The sequence below is a fragment of the Elephas maximus genome, chromosome 12 (genome assembly GCF_024166365.1).
Source record: "Elephas maximus indicus isolate mEleMax1 chromosome 12, mEleMax1 primary haplotype, whole genome shotgun sequence".
NCBI lineage: Eukaryota > Metazoa > Chordata > Mammalia > Proboscidea > Elephantidae > Elephas > Elephas maximus.
This window is the reverse complement of record NC_064830.1, coordinates 99,488,915-99,506,441: the sequence shown is the minus strand read 5'-3', so window position 1 is coordinate 99,506,441 and position 17,527 is coordinate 99,488,915.

The window sequence follows — 17,527 nt, the reverse complement described above, 5'->3', positions numbered from 1 at the left end:
ATCACCGAAACTCATTTGGGCTCGCTTGAATATGGAAGATTTTTTTTTTTTAAATAATTTTTATTGTGCTTTAAGTGAAAGTTTACAAATCAAGTCAGTCGCTCACATATAAACTTATATACACCTTACTACATACTCCCATTTACTCTCCCCCAATGAGTCAGCCCACTCCCTCCTTCCAGTCTCTCCTTTCGTGACCGTTTTGCCAGTTTCTAAGCCCCTCTGCCCTCCCGTCTCCCCTCTAGACAGGAGATGCCAACACAGTCTCAAGTGTCTACCTGAAACAAGTAGCTCACTCCTCATCAGCATCTCTCTCCAACCCATTGTCCAGTCCCTTCCATGTCTGATGAGTAGTCTTCGGGAATGGTTCCTGTCCTGGGCCAACAGAAGGTTTGGGGACCATGACTGCTGGGATCCTTGCAGTCTCAGTCAGACCATTAAGTTTGGTCTTTTTATGAGAATTTGGGGTCGGCATCCCACTGTTCTCCTGCTCCCTCAGGGGTTCTCTGTTGTGCTCCCTGTCAGGGCAGTCATCGTTTGTGGCCGGGGACCATCTAGTTCTTCTGGACTCAGGATGATGTAAGTCTCTAGTTCATGTGGCCCTTTCTGTCTCTTGGGCTCATAATTACCTTGTGACCTTGGTGTTCTTCATTCTCCTTTGATCCAGGTGGGTTGAGACCATTGATGCATCTTAGATGGCCGCTTGTTAGCATTTAAGACCCCAGACGCCACAGTTCAAAGTGGGATGCAGAATATTTTCATAATAGAATTTATTTTGCCAATTGACTTAGAAGTCCCCTTAAGCCCCCACCCTTGCTCCGCTGACCTTCGAAGCATTCAATTTATCCTGGAAACTTCTTTGCTTTTGGTCCAGTCCAGTTGAACTGACCTTCCGTGTATTGAGTATTGTCCTTCCCTTCACCTAAAGTAGTTCTTATCTAGTGTCTCATCAGTAAATAACCCTTTCCCACCCTCCCTCCCTCCCACCTCTCGTAACCACAAAAAAATATGTTCTTCTCAGTTTATACAACTTTTCAAGATCTTATAATAGTGGTCTTCTACAATATTTGTCCTTTTGCATCTGACTAATTTCACTCAGCATAATGCCTTCCAGGTTCCTCCATGTTACGAAATGTTTCACAGATTCATCACTGTTCATCGATGCATAGTATTCCATTGTGTGAATATACCATAATTTATTTAACCATTCATCCATTGATGGACACCTTGGTTGCTTCCAGCTTTTTGCTATTGTAAACAGTGCTGCAATAAACATGGGTGTGCATATATCTGTTTGTATGAAGGCTCTTGTATCTCTAGGGTATATTCCGAGGAGTGGGATTTCTGGGTTGTATGGTAGTTCTAATTCTAACTTTTTAAGAAAGCGCCAGATAGATTTCCAAAGTGGTTGTACCATTTTACATTCCCACCAGCAGTGTATGAGAGTTCCAATCTCTCCGCAGCCTCTCCAACATTTATTATTTTGTGTTTTTTGGATTAATGCCAGCCTTGTTGGAGTGAGCTGGAATCTCCTTGTAGTTTTAATATGCATTTCTCTAATGGCTAATGATCGAGAGCATTTTCTCATGTATCTGTTAGCCACCTGAATATTTTCTTCAGTGAAGTGCGTGTTCGTATCCCTTGCCCAATTTTTAATTGGGTTGTTTGTCTTTTTGTCGTTGAGTTTTAACAGAATCATACGGATTTTAGAGATCAGGCGCTGGTTGGAGATGTCATAGCTGAAAATTTTTTCCCAATCTGTAGGTGGTCTTTTTACTCTTTTGGTGAAGTCTTTAGATGAGCACAGGTGTTTGATTTTTAGGAGCTCCCAGTTATCTGGTTTCTCTTCGTCATTTTTAGTAATGTTTTGTATTCTGTTTATGCCTTGTATTAGGGCTCCTAACGTCCCTATTTTTTCTTCAATGATCCTTATCGTTTTAGTCTTTATGTTTAGGTCTTTGATCCACTTGGAGTTAGTTTTTGTGCATGGTGTGAGGTATGGGTCCTGTTTCATTTTTTTTGCAAATGGATATCCAGTTATGCCAGCACCATTTGTTAAAAAGGCTATCTTTTCCCCAAGTAACTGACACTGGGCCTTTGTCAAATAATCAGCTGCTCATATGTGGATGGATTTATATCTGGGTTCTCAATTCTGTTCCATTGGTCTACTTGCCTGTTGTTGTACCAGTACCAGGCTGTTTTGACTACTGTGGCTGTATAATATGTTCTAAAATCAGGTAGAGTGAGGCCTCCCACTTTCTTCTTCTTTTTCAGTAATGCTTTACTTATCCGAGGCTTCTTTCCCTTCCATATGAAGTTGGTGATTTGTTTCTCCATCACATTAAAAAATGTTGTTGGAATTTGGATCTGAAGTGCATTGTATGTATAGATGGCTTTTGGTAGAATAGACATTTTTACTATGTTAAGTCTTCCTATCCATGAGCAAGGTATGTTTTTCCACTTATGTAGGTCCCTTTTAGTTTCTTGCACTAGTACTTTGTAGTTTTCTTTGTGTAGGCCTTTTACATCTTTGGTAAGATATATTCCTAAGTATTTTATCTTCTTGGGGGCTACTGTGGATAGTATTGATTTGGTGATTTCCTCTTCGTTGTTCTTTTTGTTGATGTAGAGGGACCCAAGTGATTTTTGTATGTTTATCTCGTAACCTGAGACTCTGCCGAACTCTTCTATTAGTTTCAGTAGTTTTCTGGAGGATTCCTTAGGGTTTTCTGTGTATAAGGTCATGTCATCTGCACATAGAGGTAATTTTACTTCTTTCTTGCCAATCTGGATGCCCTTTATATCTTTGTCTAGCCTAATTGCTCTGGCTAGGACCTCTAGCACAATGTTGAATAAGAGTGGTGATAAAGGGCATCCTTGTCTGGTTCCCATTCTCAGCGGAAATGGTTTCAGGCTCTCTCCATTTAGAATGATGTTGGCTGTTGGCTTTGTATGGTGGTGGTGGCTTTGTATGCCCTTTATTATGTTGAGGAACTTTCCTTCAATTCCTATTTTGGTGAGAGTTTTTATCGTAAATGGGCGTTGGACTTTGTCAAATGCCTTTTCTGCATCAATTGATATGATCATGTGGTTTTTGTCTTTTGTTTTATTTATATGGTGGATTATGTTAATGGTTTTTCTAATATTGAACCAACCTTGCATACCTGATATAAATCCTACTTGGCCGTGGTGGATTATTTTTTTGATATTTTGTTGAATTCTATTGGCTAGAATTTTGTTGAGGATTTTTGCATCTATGTTCATGAGGGATATAGGTCTGTAATTTTCTTTTTTTTTGTGGTGTCTTTACCTGTTTTGGTATCAGGGATATGGTGGCTTCATAGAATGAGTTAGGTAGTATTCCACCATTTTCTATGCTTTGCAATACCTTTAGTAGTGGTGGTGTTAACTCTTCTCTGAAAGTTTGGTAGAACTCTGCAGTGAAGCCATCCAGGCCAGGACTTTTTTTTATTGGGAGTTTTTTGATTACATTTTCAATCTATTTTTTTGTTCTGGGTCTATTTAGTTGTTCTACTTCTGATTGTGTTAGTTTAGGTAGGTAGTGTTTTTCCAGGAATTCATCCATTTCTTCTAGGTTTGCAAATTTGTTAGAGTATAATTTTTTGTAATAATCTGATATGATTCTTTTAATTTCAGTTGGGTCTGTTGTGATATGGCCCATTTCATTTCTTATTCGGGTTATTTGTTTCCTTTCCTGTATTTCTTTAGTCAGTCTGGCCAATGGTTTATCAGTTTTGTTAATTTTTTCAAAGAACCAGCTTTTGGCTTTGTTAATTCTTTCAATTGTTTTTCTGTTCTCTAATTCGTTTAGTTCAGCTCTAATTTTTATTATTTGTTTTCTTCTGGTGCCTGATGGATTCTTTTGTTGCTAGCTTTCTATTTGTTCAAGTTGTCGGGACAGTTCTCTGATTTTGTCTCTTTCTTCTTTATGTATGTGTGTATTTATCGATCTAAATTGGCCTCTGAGCACTGCTTTTGCTGTGTCCCAGAGGTTTTGATAGGAAGTATTTTCATTCTCGTTGCATTCTATGAATTTCTTTATTCCCTCCTTAATGTCTTCTATAACCAAGTCTTTTTTCAGGAGGGTATTGTTCAGTTTCCAAGTATTTGATTTCTTTTCCCTGATTTTTCTGTTACTGATTTCTACTTTTATGGCCTTGTGGTCTGAGAATATGCTTTGTAATATTTTGATGTTTTGGATTCTGCAAGGGTTTGTTTTATGACCTAATATGTGATCTATTCTAGAGAATGTTCCATGTGCACTAGAAAAAAAAGTATACTTTGCAGCAGTTGGGTGGAGTGTTCTGTATAAGTCTATGAGGTCAAGTTGGTTGATTGTAGCAACTAGATCTTCTGTGTCTCTATTGGGCTTCTTACTGGAAGTCCTGTCTTTCTCTGAAAGTGATGTGAAGTCTCCTCCTATAATTGTGGAGGTGTCTATGTCACTTTTCAATTCTGTTAAAGTTTGTTTTATGTACCTTGGAGCCCTGTCATTGGGTGCATAAATATTTAATATGGTTATATCTTCCTGGTCAATTGTCCCTTTAATCATTATATAGTGTCCTTCTTTATCCTTTGTGGTGGATTTAACTTTAAAGTCTATTTTGTCAGAAATTAATATTGCCACTCCTGCTGTTTTTGATTGTTGTTTGCTTAGTATATTTTTTTCCATCTTTTGAGTTTTAGTTTGTTTGTGTCTCTAAGATTTGTCTGTTGTAGGCAGCATATAGACGGATCATGTTTCTTTATCCAATCTGAGACTCTCTGTCTCTTTATTGGTGCATTTAGTCCATTTACATTCAGCAAAATTATAGAAAAAAAATTTTTTTTATTTATGAGTTTAGTGCCGTCATTTTGATGCCTTTTTGTGTGTGTTGTTGACAATTTCATTTTTCCACTTACTGTTTTGTGCTGAGAAGTTTTTCTTTGTAAATTGTGTGTTCCTCATTTTCATAGTAGTTAAATTTATGTTTGCTGAGTTATGTTTTTCTTGGTTTTTATTTTGAATTATGGAATTGTTAGACCTCTTTGTGGTTACCTTATATTTACCCTTATTTTTGTAAGTAAAAACCAACTTGTATCGTCCTACATTTCCTTGTTTTCCTCTCCATATGGAAGATCTATGCCTCCTGTATTTAGCCGTTCTTTTTGATTATTGTAATCTTTTACATAATGACTTCAATGATTCCCTGTTTTGAGCATTTTTTTCTTTTTAAAATTAATCTTATTTTGTTTTTGTGATTTCCTGATTTGAGTTGATATCAGGATGTTCTGTTATGTGGCCTTGTGTTGTGCTGGTATCTGATATTATTGATTTTCTGACCAAACAATTTCCTTTAGTAATTCTTGTAGCTTTGGTTTGCTTTTTGCAAATTCTCTAGGCTTGTGTTTATCTTTAAGTGTTTTAATTTCACCTTCATATTTGAGAGAGAGTTTTGCTGGATATATGATCCTTAGCTGGCAGTTTTTCTCCTTCAGCACTCTATCTATGTCATCCCATTGCCTTCTTGACTGCATGGTTACTGCTGAGTAGTCTGAACTTATTCTTATTGATTCTCCTTTGTAGGCGACTTTTCTTTTATCCCTGGCTGCTTTTAAAATTTTCTCTTTATCTTTGGTTTTGGCGAGTTTGATGATAATATGCCTTGGTGATTTTCTTTTTGGATCAATCTTATATGGGGTTCGATGAGCATCTTGGACAGATATCCTTTCGTCTTTCATGATGTCAGGGAAGTTTTCTGCCAACAGATCTTCAGCTATTCTCTCTGTATTTTCTGTTATCCCTCCTTGTTCTGGAACTCCAGTCACACGCAAGTTATTCTTCTCGATAGAGTCCCACATGATTCTCAGGGTTTCTTCATTTTTTAAAATTCTTTTATCTGATTTTTCTTCAACTATATTGGTGTCAATTGCCTTACCCTCCAGCTCCCCCACTCTGCATTCCCATTCCTCAATTCTGCTCCTCTGACTTTGTTTTGAGTTGTCTAATTCTGTAATTTTACTGTTAATCTTTTGGATTTTTGAATGCTGTCTCTCTATGGATCCTCGCAGCTTTTTAATTTTTCCACTATGTTCTTGAATAATCTTTTCGATTTCTTCAACTGCTTTATCAATGTGTTCCTTGGCTTTTTCTGTAAAAAAAAAGAAAAAAAAGATGGCCTTATTTCATTTCTGAGGTCATCCCTGATGTCTTGAAGCATTCTGTAAATTAGTTTTTTATATTCTGAATCTGGCAATTCCAGGATTGTATCTTCATTTGGGAAAGATTTTGATTCTTTAATTTGGGGAGTTGTAGAAGCAATCATGGTCTGCTTCTTTATGTGGTTTGATATCGACTGCTGTCTCTGAGCCATCTATAAGGTATTGTAATGATTTATTTTATATTTGCTCACTGAGTCTTGTTTTGTTTTGTTTCAGCATACCCAGATGGGCTACTAGACTGTACTGTCTTGATTGTTGTAGCCTTCAAATCACTTATGTCCTATTACCAGCTGTTTTGGGCTGTTACCAGATATATAAGCCTAAGAGTCCATTCACTATTCTTGAATAGAATCAGCTTAGGTGTTCTGATTTTGGGTCACCAAGTGTATGGTGTAGACTGTCACCTATTAACTTAGAGGAGTAGTGGTGATAGTTGTGTGCACCAGATTCTAGTAGTGGCAGGGGGTCACACTGCAAGGAGGCAGGATGCTGGCAGCCTTACCCCATGTGCCATTTAGGTAGGTGTGTCTCTATTCCTAAAGCACTTTGGTGGGTGGGCTCTGCAGCTGTACCTTAGGCACCCAATGTGTGTACCTCTAAAGATTGGTAGGCCTCAGTATCCTCAGACCCCTTTGGCAGGTGGCTAGGTGGTTTGGGTGGAGCTTCAGCTCTCAGTTCACCGTTGTGGATCAGTGAGGGCTCTGTTTAATAGGTAGAGGTATCAGACCTGGAAAACTTGTCTTTGTAGTGCTCCACTAAAACAATTACAGTCAGATCTCTATCAGAATTGCCTTTGCATTATAATAGCCACCTTGTTCCCTGTCAGGGTGAAAGCCAAAGGCTGTGGATCTCATATGCTTGGCTGGAGCTGGTTCTGTATTTTTATTCCAGTTTAGGGAAGTCAGAGAAGGATTTTTCATCCCTGGATGGTTAATAGCTGCTTCTCTCAGGCCAGGAGAATGGGTTAGAAAAAAAAAAAACAACCCGCAGAGCAGTTCACTCCCTGGCCCAGGAAATTCCAATGTTAATGAAGCCGCCTGGGGCAGGGAGGGGAGGGATCAGATAGATAGGAGAGAGTGGCACCCAGCAATATAGACAAAGTTACTTATCTTGCTTGGTGATGACTGTTTTTTCTGAGATTCCTGTGTGGATGGGTCGAGATTGCCCCTGAGGGTCAGGTCCTTCGCCCCTAGTCCAAAGCCCAGCACCAAGGTTTCCTGGCTGGGATGCTACACTCCAGGCTCCAAAACCAGTCGCTGGTTCCAGGTGATTTCTCCTCTTGTCAGCCGTGTGGTTGTGCTGCCTGCGTGGGCTGGCTGAGTTTCCCCCAAGGTTACTTCAGGGGGCTAGGGCTGCATCCTGTGCTTGTGCCATCTCAGGAAGCCGTGCTTAGCTCCTCTGCTCTTAGTCCAAAGCCCGGCGCCAAGGTTTTCTGACTGGGACATGGCACCAGGCTCCGAAAACAGTCGCTGCTTCCCCGTGGTTGCTCATTCTCTCGTTAGCCACATCAGTGTGCAGCCTGCTTGCACTGGCTGAGTCTCTACCGAGGTTACCCCAGGGGGTTAGGGGTTAGGGCTGTGTCCCATGCTTGCCCCCGTCTCAGTTAGCCGCAATCAGCCCCGCCACTTGGCACCAGGGAACCGCGAGGGCTCAAGGCTGTGGAGTGGGACGCTGGCTCCAGAAGTGGTCGCTGCTTCAGGGCGCGGCTTTTTGCTCCCCTGTCACTCAGGTCAACTCTTTAGATCTGTGTTTGATGGTCAGGGTTCATAGATTGTCATGTATGTGATCGAGTCACTTGTTTTTCCGAGTCTGTGTTGCAAGAGGGATCTGTGGTAGCTTCTACCTAGTCAGCCATCTTGGCCCCACCTCATGGAAGATTTCGATGTACATTATTACCATAGTTGGAGATAAATATTTCCTGGGAGTTGAGCCTGGCTCTGCAGAGGCAAGGGGATGCTTGAGTTAACTCCAGAAACCTTCAAATTCAAGTGGAATCCTGCCAGTTTTAGTCAGCAGCCATGTAAGGAAGTAAACAATTCTAACTTGCCCCTATGTTCCAGACCCAAGGCAACCCAAGCTTGTTGGGCAGAAAGAGCCAACATCTAGCCTTTAATCCACTAGACAAGTCATCATAGCCCACACAGCGGGGATCAGTCCTTGAAAGTGGAATCCTTTCAGAATTCAAGGGGTTGTTGATGAAAGCCAGCCTCCATGGGGTGAGCAGTCACTGCTGAGTGATGGTCCAGTGGGACAACAGAATTCTGAAGGGGGCAGTATGGGCCAGTGTGTGTGGTTCAAACAAACGGACAGCCAGACCAGTTGTCATTAAGTCAACTCCGACTCATGGAAACCTCTGTGTATCAGAGTAGAATTGTGCTCAATAGGATTTTCAGTGGCGGATTTTTCAGAAGTACATCACCAGTTCTTTCTTTGAGGTGCCTCTGATTGGACTAGAACTACCAACCTTTCAGTCAGAAGCCAGAACATTAACAGTTTACACCACCCCCCCCCAAAAAAAAAAAAAAAAAACGAAACCAATTGCCATTCACTTGATCCCGACTTGTGCTGACATTATGTGTTGCGGAGTAAAATTGTGTATAGGGTTTTCAAGGCTATGACTTTTTAGAGGCAGATCACTAGACCTTCCTTCTGAGGTGCCTCTGGATTGGTTTGAACCATGAACCTTTCAGTTAGCAGCCGAGGGCTTAACTGATTGTGTCGCTCAAGAATTGTGGACGTGAGCACCTCTGGTCAGAGAAACTTCCGAAAAGGGTAAAGCCAGAGACCTCCAGGCACCAGAGAAGGCAAGGGCCAGTGATGGCTGACATCTTTTGAGGTCAGTGACACTCCACCTCACACTCCTCTCACTTACTTCTGTAGGCTTGACCTTGTTTCACCCAAACTTTTGTACACTACTCAGTGACACTCCTAATGGACTCTCTTCTCTTATACTGAGTCCAAACTTCCATCTGGCACCCAGTAAAAGAATGTTTTAATCTACTGCACTGTAGTGCTCCATGGTAGATCAGTGGAGGAACAACACCTTTGTTTTCTGACCAGCAGGGCATGTTGCACCATCATTTGAATGCTTTATTGCATTTTGCCTGGTAATTTCACAAATAATATTACAGACTCCTCCCTAGTGTGAAAAATATTGATAAGAAGCATTGAATGCGGAAGCCATCCAAATTGAGACAAAGATAGAAATCACTATGTGTGTGGAAAATGGTGAATCTTTGTGTTGGCTGTTGTTATCTGTCCGTGACTCATGGTGACCTCATGCACAATAGAAGGAATCGCTGCCTAGTCATGCACCATCCTCATGATCAGTTTCGGATCAGACCATTGATATCCATAGAATTTTCATTGGCTGATTTTTGGAAGTAGTCTTAGTCTGAAAGCTCTGCTGGAAGCTGTTCAGCATCATAGTAACGCACAAGCCTGCACTGACAGACAGGTGGTGGCATCTCATGAGGTGCATCGATCAGGAATTGAACCCAGATCTCCTGGATGTAAGGCAGGAATTCTACCACTGAACTACCAAGGTCCTCAATGGTGGATCTTTACTCAGGCGAATTCAACTAGTAAGGAGATGAAAGAACACGTGTAAACTGTTGGAATATATCATTCAAGATTGTCTCTAAAGGGCCTTCAGTTAGAGATTTTACAGTGTTTTTGGCCTCTCTGAGGGTGGAATCCTCCCTGGTGAGAGCGAGTTGGTGGTTTGCCTTTTGCTTGTTTGACGTACATGTGTATTTCCGGGAATGCATTCTACATGACATTAGAGGGCTGCCCTGTATCTTTATTACCTGTGTTAGTGTCCTGTGGCTGCTGTAACAAAGAACCACAAATCGTGTGGCTTAAAACAACAGAAATGGGTTCTCTCAGAGTTCTGGAGACCAGAAGTCTGAAATCAGGGTGTGAGCAATATTGATTCCTTCTGAGGGCTCTGAGGGAGTATTTGTTCCATGGCTTTCTCCTAACTTCAGGTGACTGCTGGCAATCCTTGGAGTTCCTTGGCTTGTAGATGCATCACTCCAATCCCTACCTCATCTCCACATGACTGCCCTCCCTCTGTGTCTGTCTTTATGTTTCTTCTCCTCTTTTATAAGGACACCATTAATATTGGATTAGGGCCCATCCTATTCCAGTATGACATCACGTTAACTGATTACGTCTGCAGACACCCTATTTCCAAACAAGGTCACATTCACAGGTACCCTGGGTGAGGAGTTCAACATATCTAGATAGTTTTGAGGGCCGCAATCCAACCCATAACATCACGGTAAAGCCTTCTTGAAATTCTTTATCTGCCTCTTGAATTTCCAGCAATATGTTGCTTAATTTTCTGGTTGATTATCTCCTAGAACATCAATATGAGCCTTTGCTAACTTTGAAATTAACAATCATCTTTTGTTTCTTAAATCTCTATAGATTTCTTTTCTTTTTCCTTAATTTTTCTTTTAGCTTCCATTTTGCTGTGATCATCTTTCAGCTCTGTAGCTTTGTGGACACCATGGTTCAGATCATTCAGCCATTAAACTGGGCTCCGTTTGTCTTTAAGGAACTCTGTGGGATAAATTATATTCTCCTAAGCTGGTGTGGACACTGATGTGGACGTTTTTCCCCTAAGCCTTTCTCTCCTGCAGAGCCTAGCTGGTGATAGAAGCCATAATTATCCTCAGGCCTGTAAATCTTCCCCTTTATATATATTTTTGGGTGCTAGTAAAAAACACTACCTTCGTCTTTAAAGCTTTAAAACTTGACGTTTATTTGGGATTGAGGTTTCTTTATAAATCTATTGTGGATTGTCTTTTAGTTCAGAAATTTCATCTTTAAAAATTTCCTTGATGATGGTTTCCATCGGCAGGTCCTGTTTCTAGTCTGACGTGGATTCTCCTTGACCTATTTTCTATTCTTTCTGCCCTCCTTTCTTTCTTTAGTAGCTGTGAATTAAGTTAGTTGTCTTGTCCCAGCCTGAACAGACCTGATTTTTTGTCTGCCCCTTTTTCTTCCATTTATACTTTGTGGGTTTGCCTTAATGTTTGGGTAAAATACTTGTTTCCCTAGACTCTTGAGTTTTGACAGGTTTTAAAAATGCAGAATCCATGTCTGCCAGACCACTGCAGTGCTAAGAGAATGCTACACAATCTCCTCCTCCTTCCTGGAAGTAGTTGAAAAATCCTGGTGTTTGTTGTTGCTAAAATAACTTCACCAGCATTGGGCTTTATCTATTTCAGTGCCTAAATAATTGAGTAGGTATGAACCTATGATGTTTCAGCCAGTTTCTGTACGGCCTTTTCTTTGGCAAATACAATTTCTGGGCATGCAAATAACTGCCTTTTAGGTTATAGTTCAGTGTACATATTCTGGGAGAGTTGAGACTGTCAAATAAATCCCAACTTTCAGTGACAGATCTAGAGTTGTCCCATAGTAGTATATCTCCGGGGTGAGTCGAATTCATATTCTCAGCGTGTCTGAAGCGGCCTGATTATGAGCTGAACTTCCTAAAGTTCATCTGTCCAACGAAGTTTGTTGTTTAATATTAAACGGGGTTTATACCAGCAAGGCAGAGTTGTAGGAAAACATCAGATGTGTGTTATCATCCAGTTGCAACATTTTCTAGCCTGCTTTTGATCCCAGAGCCAACCCCTGCCCTCTGTCCCCATTTTCTAGGTTTATAGCCTTGGAAGTTTTGAACTTAATTCGTGGAATAGAGAGAGAAGAGACTTGCACAAGGTCAAGTGAATGACTGCAGGAATGGAATGGAACCCACGATGACTTCCTCCTGAGAATTCTGTTCCAGTTATCCCTTCATTTCCTCCATAATCTCACATCCAGTCTGATCTGGTTGTTTCCTGTCTCCCATTCCTGGCCTTCTCCAGTGCCCTCTTCAGTGGTCAGCCTGTGGCGAGGAGACCCTTGAGGACATTCTTCAAATAAATTCTGAGTCTCAATTCACAAAGCTGTGCTGGGTGAAACAGATGAGTTATGTGGGCCTTGCCCATTTGGTGTTCCCTTCTTTGAATTTCTGTTTACCACCTCTGTTGATGACCCCTGTTTGAAAAAAGCAGATCTGAGTGTCAGACTAGACTCTTTGGCTCACCTTGGAGTACTTACTCAAGCTGGTTCACTGTTCCTTCCAGCTCTGTCTGTCATGCATGTATTATGGGTTTGATTGTGTTCCCCCAAAAGATACACTTTTTGCATGGAATATTCTCCCTCAGATTTTTCTCTGTGTTGGAAGTCCCCAAGATTACCATGAGGTTCAATGATTCACTGTAAGGACTCACAGAAATCAGAAGTGATGTTATACTCATGGCAATGGTTTATTAAAAGGATACAGATAAAATCAGTAAAGGTGAAAGGTGTAGGGAAGGGTCTAGGATACACCAGGAATGAGCTTCCAGTTGTTCTTTCCCAGTGGAATTGTACAGCTAGCCTTTAATTCTTTCAACAATGATGTATGACAACACGCACAACATACTGCCCCCAAGGGAGCTCACCTTAGCCTTGGTGTCCACAGTTTTTATTGGGGCTTGGTCATGTAGGCATGGAGTGCCCATGTTGCTGACCTTAGTTATTCAATCTTCAGCCCCTCTAAGGCCAAAATGATACAGCATACCCAAGACCTCCAGTATAAATCACATCTTTAACATCAACTAAAAATTCCCAGTCCTTTTTTTGAATGTGCAAGAATTGGACAACCCAGGTCTGCTGACTTAACCCTTTACTGCATAATCTCACAGCTCTTTCTTCTCATTCAAGACTCAGCATGAACATGACCTCCTCAGAGAGGCCCTTGTTGACCAACCAGCCTGAACGACCCTCCGTTACTCCCTGTCACTTCACCTTGATTTCCTTTCATCACTCTTCTGACCATTGCATATTCCCTGTTTATTTGTATGTAACTGTTTAGTGACTTCATTTTCAACCTCAATTTCCTTACCATTGTTGTCGTTGTTAGGTGCTGTCAAGTCAATTTCAAGTAGAGGAGAACTGCCCCATAGGGTTTCCTAGTCTGTAATATTTTAAACATAATTTCATTAATTTTGTTGTTGAGAATATACACAGCAAAACATACACCAATTCAATAGTTTCTATATGTATATTTAGTGACTTCGAGTTGTATAAGAGTTCTCACCCTCCTTCTCTGAATTATTTCTCCCCTGTTAACAGAAATTCACTGCCTCTAAGGTTCCTTCCTATCTAATCTTTTGAATTGCTCTTGTCAATGTGATCCCATATGGATAGTTCTTAAAAGAACATAATGTTCAAGGCAGACTTTTTTTTACTGGTTAAGCTAAACTGTTGTTTGGTTTTAAGACGATTTCGGGGCATATTTTTAGTTTAAGTTTTAAAGATTATCACAGGGTTTTCATCCAACCTTCATGCCTCCAGAAAGGTGACCATAAGAATTTGAAATTCTGTTTTACATTTTCCCCCTTTTGATCAGGATTCTTCTGCGGAACCTTTGATCAAAATGTTCACTAATAGTAGCGGGGCATCATCCAGTTCTTCTGGTTTCGTTGCAAAGGAGGCAGTTGTTTATGGTGGCAATAAGCCACACATTTCATATTCTCCTCCTACTGCTGACTTTCCTTCCTCTGTTGTTCCTTTGCTGCATCTTCACATGATGCCTTCCCCCTGTGTGACTCTGTCTCTGTGTTTGCTCTCTTATTTTAGAAGACTCCAGTCAGAAGGGATTAAGATTAGGACCCACCTTATTCCAGCATTATCTCATGCCATGATAACTTGTTGTTAGTTGCTGTTGAGTCGATTCCGACTCATGGTGACCACATATGTGTAGAGTAGAACTACACCATAGGGTTTTCAAGGCTGTGACATTTTGGAAGCCAATTGCCAGGACTTTCTTCCAAGATGCGTCTGGGTGAGTTTGTACCACCAACCTTTCGGTTTAGTAGTCCAGTACTTAAGTATGTATACCATCTAGGGACTCCCCTTGTTAATTTAGCTGATAGCTTCTTCAAAGTCCTTGTTTTCAAACAAGGTCATGTTTACAGGTGCAGGGGTTAGGAATTAAACATATCTCTTTAGGGGACACAATTCAGCCCATCACAGGAATAGAGATAGTTTGAGCTAGGGAAACTAGAGATGTATTTTGCAGTAGAAATGGAGTGGCCTTGATGATGGAGCAAAGGTGGGAGTGAATGTGAGAGAGCAATCCAGGGTTTCAGGCTTGAGCAATCGGTCTTTACTGACAAAGACTTTGCTTCCTACCCGTTCTGTTCATACTTTCCATCTTTCAAGTGCTCAGATGTGACCTCTTTGGATGCCGCCGGGGCTCACTAGAGAGGTCAAAACCCAGAGAAGGTGAGCTAGAAGCCAGGCAGTAGAAACTGGGGTGTCCATGTCAGGCATTCTTGATTTATTCAACAGTCTCCTTTGGGGACTTGAATTTTTTTGAATTCAGCCTTTCTGAATTCTTTCCCTTTTCACTGCTCCTCCCAAGAAGATATCGCGGTGTATGGGTATTAGGAGGCAGCAACAGGACTTTGTCTTCTTGGTATATATATCCTGGAGGGAAGGTTATGAGGCTGAAGGGCCTTTTGCATCCCGTTCCTCATCTAGACTTCTCGGGTGGGAGGGGCAGTGGTGAAGGGTGAGCCCAAGGCAACATAGAGATGCTGAAAAGGGGCCGGGCAGCCAAGGCATCTTTGGCAGAAAGCCCAGGCTGTGCCACTTTGCCCTAGGCACCCTCTGCTCCCAGGTGAGGTTGCAAGGACCCAGAAGTCCTCCAGTTCCAGGCCAGGTGGGATGTGGATGGAGTCTCTGTGGGTGGAGACTCAGAGGCCCTAAAAAGTGTGTGGAAAGTTGGGACATCATGGTCCTGCCTGGGCCCTTTACCCACACTGCATGGTGACTGCTTATCCCAATTAGAATCCAGAAAATGGAGCTTATGGACATAATCAGCAAACATCAAGTGGTAAAAAGAAAAATATAAAAGCAAACGGTAGGGTAGATAATGGCAAACATGCCACAGTGGACTTGCAGAATTTACTCATTTTTTCAATCAAAATTTCTTGCTAAAAGAAAATACGTATGTAACATTGGAAACGAACAAATAGTGATGGTTGCACAACATGAAGAATGTAACCAATGTCACTGAATTGTACATGTAAAAAATGCTGAATTGGCAAATGTTTTGTTATATATACTTTCAACCAATAAAACAATTTTTTTTAAATGTTGTCTCATACTACTTGGGGTAAATTTCTGGGATTTCGACTTTGTGCAACAACAAATGGTTGTAAGTTTGTAAGAAGAGGTCAGAGGTGAGCGGGACAAGAAAAGACTGTGGCTCGGAGCCTGGCCCACTTGGCCCCTGGGCCTTCTAGGGTGTCCAGGGGATCTATTTGCTTTGTTCTGTTGATAGCTGGCAAGTAGGGATCCTCAGATTTTAAACTTTTTTTCCAATCAAAACTTCTTGCTAAAAGAAAATACGTTATGTAACGTGGGAGTTACTTTGTAACTCTTGTTCTCTCTCAGCAGGTCATTTGAACTGACTGTTCTTTAGGAGTTCATAATGAGCAAACATGTTTGTGGAGGGACCACTAAGAGTCAGGCACCAGACTGGGCAATACCCTGTGTTTTCTGCACTCACATCACTACCCACCTGTGTGCCGTACTGTTGGGCCTTGCGTGTTGCTGTGATGCTGGAAGCTAGGCCACTTGTGTTCCTAATACCAGCAGGGGCACACATGGTGGACAGGTTTCAGAGGAGTTTCCAAACTGAGAAACTCTAGGAATAAAGGTCTTGTTATGGATTGAATTGTGTCCCCCCAAAATATGTATCAACTTGGCTAGGCCATAATTCCAAGTATTGTGTGGTTGTCCACCATTTTGTGATCTGATGTGATTATCCTGAGTTTTAAATCCTAACCTCTGTAATATTAATGAGGCAGGATTAACGGCAGTTATGTTGACTGGCAGGAGTCAACCTACAGGTTGTATCTTGAGTCAATTTTTTTTTTTAAATTGTACTTTAGATGAAGGTTTACAGACCTAATTAGTCTGTAATTAATGAATTTATAAATTAATACACATATTGTTCTGTGACATCGGTCCCCAAACGCTACATGTCAACACTCTCCCCTTCTCGACCCTGGGTTCTCCGTTACGAGTTTTCCTGTCCCCTCCCACCTTTTCGTGGCTGCCCTCAGCTGGTGTGCCGATTTAGTTGAAGGGAGAACTCAGGAGTGACTTCAGCACTGAGCCAGAAGGGTTTCCGGGGGCCACACTCTTGGGGCCTCTCCAGTCTCCATCAGACCAGCAAGTCTGGCCTTTTTTTTATGAGTTATAATTTTATTCTACATTTTTGCCCCACTCTGTCTGGGACCCTCCACTGTGATCCCTGTCAGAACAATGGGCAGTGGCAGCTGGGTACCATTCAGTTGTGCTGGACTGAGCCTGGTGGAGGCTGTGGTAGTTGTAGTCCATTAGTCCTTTGGACTAATCTTTCCCTTGTGTCTTTGGTTTTCTTCATTCTCCCTTGCTCCAGAGGGGGTGGGACCAGTGGAGTATCTTAGGTGGCCTCTCACAAGCTTTTAACACCCCAGACATTCCTCACCAAAGTAGGATATAGAATATTTTCTTTATAAAGTATGTTATGCCACTTGAGCTATATGTCCCCTGGGACCATGGTCCCTAGCCCTCAGCCCAGTGATTCAGTCCCTCTGGGAGTTTGGATGTATCTATGAAGCTTCCATGATTTTGCTTTCAAGTTGTGATGACTTCTCCAGTATTGTGCACTGTCTTGCTTACCCTTCACAGAAGTTACCACTTATTTATTGTCTAGTTAGTGTTTTACATTATTAGGTTGTATATTGAGTCAATCTCTTTTGAGATGTAAAGAGAGAATCTAACAGAATAGAGGGGGACCTCCTATCACCAAGAGAGAAGAACCGGGAGCAGAGTGCATCCGTTGGACCTGGGGCCCCTGTCCCTGGAAGCTCCTAGACCAGGGGCAGATTGATGATAAAGACCTTCCCACAGAGCCAAGAGTTAGAAGAAGATCCCCCGGAGCTGGTGCCCTGAATTTGAACTTCTAGCCTCCTAGACTGTGAAAGAATAAATTTCTGTTTGTTAAAGCCACCCACTTGTGATATTTCTGTTATAGCAGCACTAGATAATTAAGAGAGGCCTTAAGATCTAAATGTGAAAATCAGCCAATGAAAATTCTACTAATCACAACAGAACATTGTCTGATATAGTGCTGGAAGATGGGCCCTGGTGTTAGAAGTCCTTCAGAATACACAGTGGCCTCAACAGTCGACTCAGACAT